At 42.8% G+C, this 16,746-nt stretch overlaps 1 pseudogene; it reads left to right on the forward strand.

Moving 5' to 3' along the window:
• The window catches only part of LOC126266889 (odorant receptor Or2-like), a 184,991-nt pseudogene that overhangs the window by 108,481 nt on the left and 59,764 nt on the right, over positions 1-16,746 (forward strand).

A 16,746-nucleotide genomic window follows, 5' to 3' on the forward strand; every position in this document is an offset into this window, starting at 1 on the left:
TTCTGCTCCATGTCACCCACTCACGTGCTCCCTCCCCTTAACGACTGTACTGTCAACACCACATTGATATAAAATGTATGAAAATTAGTTAAATCGGTATTCTTCACATGAATGGCGTAGTTTTTCTTATTTCGCAGCATCCTTTTGGTCGGTGAAATCGATGGAATACAGCTTAAACAAAAGATTGCTAATAAAAAAAACAGATTTTGCCACTCGATATCCGACGCAGCCACGAGCCACCACTGGATGCCAGCCAGCGCGAGCCATCGCTCTCACACTGCTGCACGTGATAGTTGGGTCTGCTTTCATGTATACAGTTAGAATTCTTCCAGTGTGATACTAACATCTCACAACTCCAATGTTTGCTCACGCTGGTCCCATACGTGATGGCGCATAGCTGTGGTGTGGTCCAGCACTGAGAGAAATTTCCAGTGCTTCCCAGAGTAGCACAGGCTGCACTGTTACTCGCGCAACATGAGAGATGCGTCTAACTGTGCTTAACTGCCCAAGGCGACTGACGCAACACAGCGAAGTGCGCATGTGTAGCTACAAACCCTTGGCGGGGCATCTAACGAGATTCTGAATCTTATACTGATGTCACATGACTATGAAGAAATAAGAAATTCTGGCCCTAACAGAACCTTTTTCCGAAAATAGCCCAGAATAACGTCGAAATGAGTCTTCCTCGCGTTCCTAAAGTGGTAACCATTCCACCAGGTGTATACCAAAATGCTTTCAACACACACAAACGCTCTATGTAGAGGCTCCTTTATCCCAGCGCAAAGGATGTGAATGAATCGAACATTATGATTGGCTCTTATCGAATTTACTCGCCGAATTACTGAAGCTGCCAGTATCGAAGCACCATCCGCCTTCTTTCTTTCTGCAGACGAGACTTCCAGCGGTTATTTTACACAGATCGCCATATTGCACCGGCAATTAATTCTCACAGACTACCATATATATTTTCAAATACGGAGAGACTTTACTCGCTTGCACTGCTCTCCCACCCTCAGGGTGCGAAACTGTTCTTCAACCAGGCAATATATCACCGCATACCGTGTCGATGTAGTAAACATACAATTCGTACCCTGTGACAAACAAAGTAATCCCTTTTACATCATTCGTATATAAACCACGAAGTCGGACAGTACCGTATATACACTCCTCGCAGCACTAGATATTTTCCCGCAGCCGACAATCTCAAGTCATCCACCCCCACCAACGAGCGGCCAGAGCACCCACAGCGGACCAAAGTCGCTCTCAGAATCTACAAATTCGGAATCATTTCCCCTCGGCACAAACACGTTACTGTTTCTGCTGTGAATATGCTTCCTTGCTTACCCGCTTTTCTACACACATCTCGAGACTCGGGGATTACAAGTACACAAGTATTTTTTCGCACGGTTCGCCATAATGTTATACCATTTTCGCGGTACTTCTCGATATCAAGCGCTAGATAGTATCCTACCGATCGCTAGATATAGACTGGAAATTAGTTCTCGACAAACGCATAACTTTACCTTGGTGGGGCGTGCTGTAAACCACTGACTATCTAGAAACTTGTCACGTTCGCGAAGACATTTACTTAGCAACTCGAAACGAATAGAGGAAACTGATATTTCCACTCTCCAATACCGATGTCGGTGATGTAGTAGATTCCAAATCATTCCCATGATTTACAACGTCAGCTAAAGTAATTGTCATGTCTAGAGACGCAAAAACCACAATCGATCTTCTCTCAACTAAATAAAGGAACGAAATGTGCAGGGAATCGGCGGGAATAACGATCCAGTGCAGACGCACGTTCATATTCAATTTTCTCAAATTTCCACACATACACGAAAGCTATCAAACACGTACGAAATACTAGTTCGCTATTCGGCATGTATATACCTGTCATACAGAAAACAGAGCAAACGCTCTCTAAATGTGGAGGATACAGTCGAGTACAGTGCTACGTTACACCTCCTACACCTCCCAATTAGTGGATTTCGTCTAGGTGTTAGCAACTATGCTACATTTACAAGCAATTTTAGAACACAGAACGAGAGCTTATGTATGATTGCATGGATAAATCCGACATAAAATCGATAGAATTGCGGAAAATGTAGAGGGAATAGGTATAAATTGATAGAATATACACCAAAATGCGTTGAAATTGGGGAAGTACTTGCTTGTCTTCTGGCTGGCACCGAACAATTTGAACATGCAAACAAGTATGCGACAACAAGAGGAATTCCAGAAAAAGTCGCCATCGAAACGAAGGGAAGCAGGGAGGCGGTCTATTTTTTTCCGTCGAGGCAGCATTATACTAATAACTCTATTGAGGTGCCAGTGATACACGAGAGTTCACTACTGTATTTCATGCTTTTCAGCAAGACAAAGAACCATTCACCTCTAAACGTATTTGCATCTCCATTAAAGGATAACAGAGAGTGCTCGGGGTGATCGATTGAGATGGAGCTGTAACGAGCTACGTTTTAATGGTTGACTGATGTATTCTAGAGAAGTTACTGCAGGTCAGTTTTTCCGCTGTTCTGTCCGGATGCAACAGTCGCGTGACATAGCCTGCGTTCTACAGCCACGTGTTCTGTAGGTGGTTTAAAGCACTGTCTACTTGCGATCGTTAACAGTGAACGTGTCAGTCATCAGAGGAATTCCGTCTCATTTTTTATGAAACTTCACACATTCCTATAAACGAACTTTGATTTATGCGATGTACTCCATCCCCTTGTTGTGTCTTGGTTGTAAAATCGAGACTTAAAGGTCATAACTAAGTTAGCGATAGGTGCTTGTGAGGCGCTGCAATCCCTGTGAACATATTTGTCTGACAGATGTGCTGTTTACAGTGTTAGTGACGGAATGACCTAATTTTCACGTGTGGAACGCTGCTGTTATGCGTTTATCTGTTTCCTTGTAGGAGGTATCCGCCACTACTAACGATCATTTTATATAGGCCTGATGCAGGCATCGTATAATTTCTGAACCATGATGTGATGTGAACGGTGGACACTATATGTTTCCAGAAAGCTATATTGCGCTCGTATCACGCAGAGTAAATGTTTTACGGAAGTAGTTTTTTCGTTTTACCGTTCGATAACATAGTATATCGTAGAGAAACTGGGAAGAAGAATGTATGTCACGCACTTAAAATATATTTCTCACACTGGAATATTAACAGCTCTACATTCCATATGACTGGTAGGTTCGAAACGCAGGCGATCTAACATTATTCCCCGTTTTAAGTGAGGAACCTTGTAGCCTTAGGAGTGCATGTATTTATGTTCTGTCGTACCTTCCATGTACCGATCCTAGACCCTAAAACAATACTTTAGAGTTGATAGCTTGGTTGATTTAGGTAAAAATGCGTCGAACTCCATCCATCTGGAGCTCCATCGCGCATAAAAATCATTTGTTTCTTGTTCTTCTTAACATCTATCTACATCACAATCTGTTACTATACATCGATAAGGAGTGCTAAACTTCTCGACATTGGCGCATCTCGAGAAATCTTGTGCCCTTGGATGGGTTAGAACTCGGAAAGCTACATTCATTCATGAGACGTGGAGTGTAGCAGTCTTTTTCTGGTACGTTGCAGATTAATTCCAGAAATGGTGCTGCAGCGCAGATTGGTCAATGACAGTGTGAGGATGTTCTTTCACTCTATAATTGTACACTAAAACAGCGACAATACTCCGTGACTCCCATACCCAGAGAGATAGATCATAAATTAAGCACTATGCTCGAGGTGTTAGAAATATGTAGAGCGCTGTCAGGTGTGCTTTCATGATTTATGTGTTCGAGAATTAACACTGAATGGATGTACTGGGCAGTCATCTATCTAGATTCGTCATGATACTCACAAAGTAGAGAAAGGGCGGTTTAGCTATGATATTGAAACTGGGGAAACATGCCGTCACATCATTGGCTGGTGTTGAAGTTACTGTAAAATTGCTAAAATTGTTCGCGCTATCAACTGTTTTCCTTATTATTACAGTACATTGGCGGTGTCTTTTATATCCCATCCGTGCATTGGTGCGCTGTTGGTTACCACATAATGATTGACTTATAACGTTTGTTTGAGTTGGGGCATACGTTTTGTGGATTGGTGGCAAATTCTGGGGGTTGCTAGCAGTGAAACAGGGATCGCGTACATGAGTGTAACATGAGTAAGCAGTCGAAAGGGAATGCAGAGCCACCATTTATTCCGTCACTGTGACAGATGAGTTTAAATGTAGAAGTCGTCAATCACTTTCAGACATCAGTTTGGAAGCTCTTCTAGCTTCCTTATGTTGCGACTGTCTTTTATTTAAAATCATGCACTGTGTGTCGTGTGTTTTGGCAGGTGCACTAAAAAAATGATTTACACCGTGCAATGTCTAGTTTTCTGTGAGAGGCCGTGGATCAGAGCATCTTAATGTCAGTTTAGGAGCTGAGACAGACCTCGAAGTCTTGGCAGAAAAACAAAATGTATTCCAGAGTACAAAGCGTGTTAGAAAACAATGCTTCAAACAACGACACAGGGTCACTGGGAGCGCCTCTTGCGAGTTACAGTATAGCCTGTGCTGTACGGTCATCATACAACATTGTGGGTGATGAAACCTTAAACTGACCTCTACAATGGACCAAAAGCTGTAAATTTAATAGGATCGTTCCGCATAGGCAGCAATAGCAGTTTGACCGGTAGACCGGTAAATTCGCAGACGGAATGCTAGGAGGAATGCTATTCTGGGAAGCATTCAAAAACTCTCTCTCTGCACCAGATCCACATTGCAGCTATGCTTCATCATGTGAACAATGGCGCCTAGGTGAGTTCTACATCGGGTGAAGTTAGTGGAGCTTTTATAGTTTGTAATTTTTTTCTGTTGGATGGCGCAGAATAACAATGATAGCATGTTGGGCTGGGTTGAATGGACGCATATCTGCTTCGGTCTGTAGTAACTGTATCTAGTTCGGAGATGTACCACATTGTACACATTGCCACCGAATGGTTAAAACACCGTCCTGTTGCACTAACTAAGGTCGTTCTGTTTCTAAATGGGTTGCAGAAGGTGGAGGATATGTCTTTCTCTGACGTCTGCTCAGTTCCGACTTAAATTAGAACGATCACATACGCTAAGCTGTAGAAACGGGAGTAGTTGCAAGATGCGTATGGTCTGACTAAAACCACGTTGGGATTGTACTGTAGCAGTCATATTCGAGATAGATGCCAGAAACATGATTCACTTGTGGGTGTGATCCAATGCACGTATGTGGTTGAATGGAAAGATTTGGTTCCAAAAATGGACATCATTTCTAGCAGATAGTGTAACACTAGAGATCTGAAAAGCTTGCCTACATTTTCTTACGATTTCTGTCGGCACATCATCTGCTGCTACTGTTCGTATTCCTTCTTAATCAGTCACCGCCTATAACTCAGTGGATACACCGCAGAACCTGTGATATGGTATCGAGCCAATGTAAGTCCTATAGAAATATGTAGCTGGGGCGGTGTGAGGGAGTCGAAAATACCGCTTACATACCACGTCCCTCAGCCGAATCACTTTCAAAATTCAGCGATTTTATCACGAGGTTGCATTCTGGGCACATGTAACTCGAGTGCTGGTCTGATAATATACACTCCAGCGATCACCGTCTCGGTATTTGTCTGGATAAAAAAACCACCCTCTTCAGAGCTAACGTCGTACCTCCATTTATAAAGACAGTATAGCTTTTAACATGGATACTTGGGTGCGCCTGTAGAACCATGACCATATGTGACAGTAACATACAGTAGTTGTTGGCTTCGAGTTTTTTTAACAACTGGCCGATTACGTCTCTCTTTCTAGGACACAGTGGTAGCACTCACAAGAAAAACTTGTGAGACATGTCCACCTATGGCTGATTTTTCTCTCAGTATTATTTTGTATCGTCAGTGATCGTTCAATGACGAAGTGTTATACTTAGTGGTAGGAGGTGCATGATATCTTGGCATTTGACCATCAGGCTTATAAAGCATGTGTTTGTGTTCCGACATGTGTAAAGGAAGTGACTATGCCCACTCGTAAGGAAGGTAAGGATTTGATGTGGAGTACTGTGATAGCATGGGAAGAGTATGTCAAGTCATAAGAATGGTACTGATATTTCTATTTCCAGAGCCGCAGACATCAACAGAGTGTATTTCCGATACTTCACTCATAGTCGAATGTCGTTCAACTGAGACTGTAATCGATACATTTAGGGATAAAATATATATGTACCGATTTCTTAGGATAAACATTCTACCTGCGTGTGCTCGGCCTGCAGCGCCTGTGTCCTGTGCAGGCTGATTCACGTTACCCGTTAACGGTAGGAGCTGTCAGACTGAAGATTCCTGTTGGAGTGTAGGAATGTAGATGTATTAACCGTGTTATCCTATAAACGACCGAATAGCGAACAATTACTTAGTATGTGTTGAATAGCTTTAGCGATTGTGTGGAAATATGAGAAGATTTAATATGGAGGTGCATTTGCACTGTATCGTTATTCCTTCCCATGTAATTTGTTTGTCTGACTGCTCCTGCACATTTCACGCCTTTATTTAGTTGAGAGAAGATCGATTGTGGTTTGTGCATCTAGCGTGAGGAAGACATGCTTGCTGCTTCTCTAGACATGAGAAACACTTTAGCTGACGTTGTAAATCATGGGAATGATTTGGAATCTACTACATCACCGACATCGGTATTGGAGAGTGGAAATATCAGTTTCCTCTATTCGTTTCGAGTTGCTAAGTAAATGTCTTCGCGAACGTGACAAGTTTCTAGATAGTCAGTGGTTTACAGCACACCCCACCAAGCTAAAGTTATGCGTTTGTCGAGAACTAATTTCCAGTCTATATCTAGCGATCGGTAGGATACTATCTAGCGCTTGATATCGAGAAGTACCGCGAAAATGGTATAACATTATGGCGAACCGTGCGAAAAAATACTTGTGTACTTGTAATCCCCGAGTCTCGACATGTGTGTAGAAAAGCGGGTAAGCAAGGAAGCATGTTCACAGCAGAAACAGTAACGTGTTTGTGCCGAGGGGAAATGATTCCGAATTTGTAGATTCTGAGAGCGACTTTGGTCCGCTGTGGGTGCTCTGGCCGCTCGTTGGTGGGGGTGGATGACTTGAGATTGTCGGCTGCGGGAAAATATCTAGTGCTGCGAGGAGTGTATATACGGTACTGTCCGACTTCGTGGTTTATATACGAATGATGTAAAAGGGATTACTTTGTTTGTCACAGGGTACGAATTGTATGTTTACTACATCGACACGGTATGCGGTGATATATTGCCTGGTTGAAGAACAGTTTCGCACCCTGAGAGTGGGAGAGCAGTGCAAGCGAGTAAAGTCTCTCCGTATTTGAAAATATATATGGTAGTCTGTGAGAATTAATTGCCGGTGCAATATGGCGATCTGTGTAAAATAACCGCTGGAAGTCTCGTCTGCAGAAAGAAAGAAGGCGGATGGTGCTTCGATACTGGCAGCTTCAGTAATTCGGCGAGTAAATTCGATAAGAGCCAATCATAATGTTCGATTCATTCACATCCTTTGCGCTGGGATAAAGGAGCCTCTACATAGCGGAGGGAGCGTTTGTATGTGTTGAAAGCAGGTTGGTATACACGTGGTAGAAGGGTTACCACTTTAGGTCCGCGAGGAAGACTCATGTCGACGTTATTCTGGGCTATTTTCGGAAAAAGGTTCTGATAGGGCCAGAATTTCTTATTTCTTCATAGTCATGTGACATCAGTATAAGATTCAGAATCTCGTTAGATGCCCCGCCAAGGGTTTGTAGCTACACATGCGCACTTCGCTGTGTTGCGTCAGTCGCCTTGGGCAGTTAAGCACAGTTAGACGCATCTCTCATGTTGCGCGAGTAACAGTGCAGCCTGTGCTACTCTGGGAAGCACTGGAAATTTCTCTCAGTGCTGGACCACACCACAGCTATGCGCCATCACGTATGGGACCAGCGTGAGCAAACATTGGAGTTGTGAGTTGTCAGTATCACACTGGAAGAATTCTAACTGTATACATGAAAGCAGACCCAACTATCGCGTGCAGCAGTGTGAGAGCGATGGCTCGCGCTGGCTGGCATCCAGTGGTGGCTCGTGGCTGCGTCGGACATCGAGTGGCAAAATCTGTTTTTTTATTAGCAATCTTTTGTTTAAGCTATATTCCATCCCCTCCCCCCATGAGCCAAGGACCTTGTCGTTGGTGGGAGACTTGAGTGCCTCAGCGATACAGATAGCCGTACCGTAGGTGCAACCACAACGGAGGGGTATCTGTTGACAGGCCAGACAAACGTGTGCTTCCTGAAGAGAAGCAGCTGCATTTTCAGTAGTTGCAGGGGCAACAGTCTGGATGATTGACTGATCTGGCCTTGTAACACTAACCAAAACGCCTTTATGTGCTGGTACTGCGAACGGCTGGAAGCAAGGGGAAACTACGGCCGTAATTTTTTCCAGGGGGCATACAGCTACGCTGTATGGATAAATCATGATGCCGTCCTCTTCGGTAAAATATTCCGGAGGTAAAATAGTCCCCCATTCGGATCTCCGGGCGGGGACTACTCAGGAGGACGTCGTTATCAGGAGAAAGAAGACTTGCGTTTTATGGATCGGAGCGTGGAATGTCAGATCCCTTAATCGGGCAGGTAGGTTAGAAAATTTAGAAAGATTAAAGTAGGATATAGTGGGAATTAGTGAAGTTTGGTGGCAGGAGGAACAAGACTTTTGGTCAGGTAAGTACAGGGTTATAAATACAAAATCAAATAGGGGTAATGCAGGAGTAGGTTTTATAATGGATAAAGCAATACGGATGCGGGTAAGTACTACAAACAGCACAGCGAACGCATTGTTGTGGCCAAGACAGACACGAAGCCCACGCCTACGACAGTAGTACAAGTCTATATGCCTACTAGCTCTGCAGATGACGAAGAAATTGAAGAAATGTATGATGAGATAAAAGAAATTATTCGGATAGTGAAGGGAGACGAAAATTTAATAGTCATGGGTGACTGGAATTCGATAGTAGGAAAAGGAAATGAAGGAAACGTTGTAGGTGAATATGGATTGAGGTTAAGAAATGAAAGAGGAAGGCGCCTGGTGGAATTTTGCACAGGCAGGCGAAATACCCTCAGACTTCAAGAAGAATATAATAATTCCAATCCCAAAGAAAGCAGGCGGTGGCAGATGTGAAAATTATCGAAGTATCAGATTAATAAGTCACGGCTGCAAAACACTAACGCGAATTCTTTACAGGCGAATGGAAAAACTGGTAGAAGTCGACCTCGGGGAAGATCAGTTTGGCTTCCGTAGAAATAGGGGAACAAATGAGGCAATTCTGACCATACGACTTATTTTAGAAGCTAGATTAAGAGAAGGCAAACCTACGTTTCTAGTATTTGTAGACTTAGAGAAAGCTTTTGACAGTGTTGACTGGAACAATCTCTTTCAAATTCTGAAAGTGGCAGGTGTAAAATACTGGGAGCGAAAGGCTATTTACAATTTGTACACAAACCAGATGGCAGTTACAAGAGTCAATGGTCATGAAAGGGAAGCGGCGGTTGGGAAGGGAGTGAGACAGGCTTGTACCCTGTCACCGCTGTTGTTCAATCTGTATATTGAGCAACCAGTGAAGGAAACAAAACAAACGTTCGAAGTAGGTATTAAAATCCATGGAGAAGAAAAAAAAAGGTTCGCCTATGGCATTGTAATTCTGTCAGAGACAGCAAAGGACTTGGAAGGGTAGTTGAACGGAATGGGCAGTGTCTTGAAAGGAGGATATAACATGAACATCAACAAAAGGAAAACGAGGATAATGGAATGCAGTCGAATTAAGTCGGGTGATGCTGAGGGAATTAGATTGGGGAATGAAACACTTAAAGTAGTAAAGGAGTTTTGCTATTTCGTTAGCAAAATAACTGATGATGGTCGAAGTAGAGAGGATATAAAATGTAGACTGGCAATGGCAAGGAAAGCGTTTCTGAAGAAGAGAAATTTGTTAATACCTAGTACAGATTTAAGTGTCAGGAAGTCGTTTCTGAATGTATTTGTATGGAGTGTAGCCATGTATGGAAGTGAAACATGGACGATAAATAGTATGGACTAGAAGAGAATAGAAGCTTTCGAAATGTGATGCTGCAGAAGAATCCTGAAGAGTAGATCTTATAAGTAATGAGGAAGTACTGAACAGAATTGGGGAGAAAATGAGTTTGTGGCACAACTTGACTAGAAGAAGGGATCGGTTGGTAGGACATGTTCTGAGGCATTAAGGGTTCACCAATTTAGTATTGGAGGACAGAGTGGAGGGTAAAAATCGTAGAGGGAGACCAAGAGCTGAATACACTAAGCAGACTCAGAAGGATGTAGGCTGCAGTACGAGATGAAGAAGCTTGCACAGGATAGAGTAGCATACAGAGCTAGCATAAAACCAGTCTCAGGACTGAAGACCACAACAACAACAACATACTCCATCGATTTCACTGACCAGTAGGATGCTGCGAATTAAGAAAAACTACGCCATACAAGTGAAGAATACCGATTTAACTAATTTTCATACATTATTTATATCAATGTGGTGTTAGTAGTACAGTAGTTAATGGGAGGGAGCACGTGAGTGGGTGACATGGAGCAGAACAGCAAGTTAAGTGCTGGACAATGGGTTAATTTGCATAATTTTTATGCAAAACGCAGTACAAAAGCTTAGGGGTGTGTGTGGCAAAGTAGAATGCGTCAGAAATGGCGTTAGAAAGTATGTGAAATTCTAAAATTGCACCAGGAAATTGTGGGAGGACATAACTAATTACTTAATTTGGGATCATTGGCGGTAGAATATTGTAAGAAAATGGGGATGACATGGAAAACCACTTAACAGAACAATTGATTAAGTGTCAACAAAGGCCTAAACATTAGGTTAAGACACCCAGAGTACAGAGATGAACATTAGGTTATTCATCATGTTTGCTCCCTGTAATTACTTCTTAGAACAGCTACGTGTTTCCAGAGAGCAGGGAATGACGAGCAGGAGAAATCCAACCCCCACAAACTGATTTTATATTATGAATAAACAATATACCCTTGAATTTCGTGTTATGAGATCCTTCCTCTGCACCAATTTCCATATATACCATACAATGCCTAGAATCCCCTAAACTGTAAATAAACAATATTCCACACAATGTGTAAATTGTTTAAATAATATTCCGTACACTACAATCGAATACCCTCCAAAGATCGATCAAGTAAGTTTTTTTCCCGCCAATTCTTACGAAGAGGTGGTAGTTGGATGAATTAGATTAGTGGAGGTGCCCTTTTTTCCCACTATTTTCTTAGATTAGTATAGGTTTCATTGTCCTGATCAAATTTGAATTTCCCGCCAGGGGGGGCGTGGCACTTTCCCACCGGCGAGGTTAATTAACTGACCAATTTAATTTAGTATTCAATGTGATGTAAATTATCTTCCCACCATTTTCTTAGGTTAGTAGAGGTTCCATTTTCCTGATGGAATTTGAACTTCCTGCAAGGTGGGTGTGGCAGGTGGCATGGCACTTTCCTACGAGAGAGGTTAACTAATTGATCAATTCAATTAAGTTTATCAAACTGATACGTATGAGGGGGGAGGGCCTATTCCATTAACTCGGACCTGAAAGTGTACCTGTAGCAGTTTGGGGAAGTGGGTGGGAATGGGGGGCCAATAGGTTAAGTCCTGTCAATCAAAAGGAAATGGAAATGACATGGAACATGGAAAAGCACTTAACAGAACAATATTCTAAGGACCTGTCAGTCAAATGAGAACAAAAGGTTATGTACCTGTCCATCAATGGAGAAAAATAGGTTTGCCCCTCAGCGCATACCTGCCCCTGATTTAGGCAACCCGCACAATCAAAATGCAGCCCTTGGAACATAGCCCCACTACCTGCACCCACACATTGTTGTGCAAAATGTTGGCTTGGTTGCACAGAATGTGTGCGCAGAATGTGTCGCTGCTTCTTTCACAAAACTTTTCACAGGTAATACTTCCCGGACTTATAAAAATTTTAAAAAACTAAGTAAAATTAAAAAACTGTATAAACATTCCTTATGCGTATCATGAGAGCTTGGTGGTAGAGAGGTACTGATCACGTTCGGAAGACTGTGGGTTTGAATGCTAATGGGTACTTTCCCATTTTTTATTTTTAAATTTTTATCGAAATTACTTTGATTACCACGTTTGTTCAGTTTCATTGCTTGAATATAATTTTTTATTTCTACTTCTTTGTGACATAATTTTAATCATCATATGAACTCTCTCATTTGCTCTTATTGTTACTTTGCATCATTCTTGTTCATTTGTGAACTTTGTTCGTATGATTTTGATTATTTTTATGTATTAACGTGGACTTAAATTTGTTCATTGCAACATTTTATGTTTTCGTACACATTACTGTAGTAATTATTACTATTCATCATTGTGGTTGTATTTTACGTTTACTTATAATCCCTTCTTTCTTTCACATCTTCATATTCGTTATTGTTTTCTGAGTACAACAATAATTTACGTTTTAAATGTTTATATGATGATTACCATCCAAAATATAGCTATTTCGTAGTGGTAAGTGCGTTTCTGACGCCACTGCACATTCGTCGCAAATAAATCATTTCGTATTTTGGTCTTTACCCGATCGATCACGAATTTCATATGTTCCAGTACTATGACAGGTGAATAAAAATAATGGAGATCATTTGCAAAAAGATTCCAATAGGTAAAACAATCATAGGAAGGAAAAATTGAAGACAAATGAGATGTTACTACGACGATTAACATGACGTTGCAAACAGGTAGAAAAAGAAACATGCATTAAAAGCAATTAATTACATACAAATAATAATCATAATCATTTAGATAACGAATTACAAATAAAAATTTCAAATTATTTTCGGATATTCGAGCTTTTGCACATTACAAATATCCATTAATCACTACGCTACTCCATCACTTTGTACAGTATTAGCATTTTTAAAGCCGTAGACTACTTTAAGAACAAAATCACATGATTATTACAAAAACTAGTTAACTGGAAGACTATAAACTTTTTCTTGACTTCCATTTGTGTCGAGCTGCATTGCATCTGGTCTGAGCACGTGGTTCCATTTGTCACAAGATAAGTGCATGGATCTATGACGTCATGGTGGAACAGTGAAAAATGGTTCAAATGGTTCAAATGGCTCTGACCACTATGGGACTTAACTTCTGAGGTCATCAGTCCCCTAGAACTTAGAACTACTTAAACCTAACTAGCCTAAGGACATCACAAACATCCATGCCTGAGGCAGGATTCGAACCTGCGACCGTAGCGGTCTTGCGGTTCCAGACTGTAGGCCTAGAACCGCTCGGCCACTCTAGCCGGCGACAAATGGTTCAAATGGTTCTGAGCACTATGGGACTTAACTTTCGAGGTCATCAGTCTGCTAGAACTTAGAGCTACTTAAAGCTAACTAAGCTAAGGACATCTCAGACATCCATGCCCGAGGCAGGATTCGAACCTGCGACCGTAGCACTCACGCGGTTCCACACTGGAGCGCCTAGAACCGCTCGGGCACACCGACCGACGTGAAACAGTGAGAAACTAACTTTTCGGTAGGGTCAAAGTGAAAATCTTGCGGTGGTTTCTCAACGAAATCACTTACGCAGAAGGAGTTAAACCGACATCCATGTGCTTTGATAAAAGCCATAAGGCGTCACACGATGAATGTGTAATATAGAAACATGCAACAGTGCTTTTTTAATAAAGTGAACTAAAATCAGATTTTGGCTGGTTGCTTGGAATTGTTAGAATATAACTGTTGACGTAGCATACACTTTTTGTAATATCATGTAAGGAAGTTAACAATGAAGACACAGTTGAGATGATGCATGAAACGTTATGTATTATGTCCATCAGAAAGTAATAGCTACTTTCTTTTCACTTTAGATGAAAAGTAAATGCAATTTAAAAAGGATGTCAACCACAACATTGACGATTAATTTGTCACATTTGAGTAAAAGCTCCACCTCTATGGACAGTTTCTTTTCCACTATGAAGTCAGAGCATGTAAACATTTCGGTAAAAATCGTGGCCCAGTTTCCTCAGCCCCTGGTGCCCAGAAGTTCTAAATGTTTATGCATCTCCAAAGTGATGCCTCCCATGAGCTTCCTTCGGTGAACCGATGAGACGGACGCGGTGTGGTGCCATTCGTCATTTTTCCGGTCGGTCGGCATTTTCGGTATCCAGCATGCAAAAATCTTGCAGTAGCCGAGTTTCTCAGTAACGACCATCGCAACGCACTTATTGACGACGCAACTCGTCTGCTGTGTTACCCGGCGGTCGCCGCGGACGATGTGTTCGACACGCCTCATGTTGTGTGACGTCACTGCAGCAGCTGGCCGACCGCTGTGCGTGGCATCGGCCAACTGCGTGTGCCTTTCAGCTTCTCTACAGCAACGACACCGGTGTCTGGCGTCCAACGCCGCATTTCCCTACATCTTCTTGAGCTTTTCATGAATGCGTTTCGGCGTTCAACAGCAAGGAATTTAATTACAGAACATCAACATACGGACATCAATGTCGACCATTTCCGAAAGTTATATAGTTCTGCCATCTGTTGATGTAGGATTCCGTAAACAGACATCTTGTGAAGCTCAACTCGCTCTGTTTTTCCGCGAGATCCATAGTGCAGTTGACAACGGTGCTCCGGTTGACGTCATGTTCCTTGACTTCAGGAAGGCATTTGACTCAATCCTGCACTGCCGTTTAGCGAAAAAAAAATACAGGTTTGCAGAATGTCGGACCAGATTTGAGACTAGGTACAAGACTTCTTTGCAGAAAGAACTCTACACCTCGCTCCTAATGGAACAAAATCGACGTACGTAAAGGTAATTTCCGTGGTACCCAAAGGAATTATGTACAACGTATGTAAATGATTTAGTAAAAAGCGTCGGAAGCTCTTTAAGAGCGATCGCAGATGATGTGGTTCTCTATATGAAAGTAGCAACACGAGAAGACAGAGCCGATTTGCAGGATCACCTGCAGAGGATTGATGAATGGTGCGGGTTCTGACAATTTACCCCGAGCGTAAATAAATGTAACATATGGCGTGTACACAGGAAAAGAAATCCCACACTGTACAGCTCCATTATTGATGTCAAACTACTGGAAACAGTATCTACCGTAAAATGTCTAGGAGTGAAATTAAACGAAATGAACACTTAAAATAAATAGTAGGAAAATAGTATGGCAAACTGAGGTTAATCGGAAGAATTTTAACGAATTGTAACTCATCCACGAAGCAACTGGCTTATAAGACGCTTGTTCGACCGATTCTTGAGTGTTGTTCATCAATGTGGGACCCTCCCCAGTTCGGAGTGATAGGTAGGACAGAGAAGATCCAACGAAGAACGGCGCGTTTCGTCACCCGTTCGTTTAGTCGGCCCGAGAGCGTTACAGAGATGCTCAACAGACTCCAGTGGCAGACTTCAAAGGAGACGCGTTGTGCATACCAGAAAGGTTTACTGTTGAAATTTCCAGTGAGCACTTTCCGGTAAAAGTCTGATACTCTATTACTTCCTCCCATATACATCTCACGAAATGACCACGATGAAAAAATCCGAGAACATAAAGGTAATACAGCGGTTTACTAGCAATTATTCTTCGACGTCAAAAGGAAGTGGAACAGTGAAGAGGGGATAAGTTGGTGCTACCAAAAGTACCCTCCACCGCACTGCATTCGGTTGCTTGCGGAGTATGTTGTAGATGTAGAGGACGCAGTTACTGGAATGAGATGTAGAAGGTTTAGGGACGTGTGGCAAGTTCAAGGTTCTTACTGCTTATTTAAGTATAGCTGTACGATTTGTGTGGTTGCAGGTAATGGGACGTTGGATAGACACCTGGGCCGCAACCTGCCGATGCTGATCGGGTGGTACGGGGGCTAGCCCGTGCGGACGCCCTACTACCAGCTCAGCTACGCGCTCATCTGCTACTGGTTCATGCTCATCTACCTGTCCACCAGCACGCTGGACGCCTTCTACGTGACGCTCATCATATACCTGTCGTCGCAGCTCAAGATGCTCAACGCAGCACTGGCCGACACCGTCCAATTGCCGGGGCTCAGTGAAGCGGCTACCGTAGGCGACCAGCGCCCCGCGGTCTCTGTGGCACGGCAAGGGGACTACCGGAGGCTCGTCCAGAGCGTCCTCTTCCACCAGGAGATCATCAAGCTGCGTAACGCGACGCTCTCTCTACAGCCTGGCCAAAGCAAAACTGCCATAGGAGAATATTTCGTGCACCTGAAAATAGACAGCCCAGCTTATATCGCCTGCATCTGTATGTTGGATTGCCTTATCAAGGGCCGTGAAATATTTACTGGGTTGGGGTTGGGTTGTTTGGGGAAGGAGACCAGACAGCGTGGTCATCGGTTTCATCGGATTAGGGAAGGACGGGGAAGGAAGTCGGCCGTGCCCTTTGAAAGGAACCATCCCGGAATTTGCCTGGAGGGATTTAGGGAAATCACGGAAAACCTAAATCAGAATGGCCGGACGCGGGATTGAACCGTCGTCCTCCCGAATGCGAGTCCAGTGTCTAATATTTACTGGGCCCGTTCTACTGTCCCATCCCGTATAATTGTTGGTAATATGGGAAGTAGTGCAATATTGAAGTTTTTCGACGACCCTTCTTAATTGTGGTGGCTAATCTGAATATTTATATACATTCAAGCGTTTGAAAAA

The sequence above is a fragment of the Schistocerca gregaria genome, chromosome 4, assembly GCF_023897955.1.
Source record: "Schistocerca gregaria isolate iqSchGreg1 chromosome 4, iqSchGreg1.2, whole genome shotgun sequence".
NCBI classification, from domain to species: Eukaryota; Metazoa; Arthropoda; class Insecta; order Orthoptera; family Acrididae; genus Schistocerca; species Schistocerca gregaria.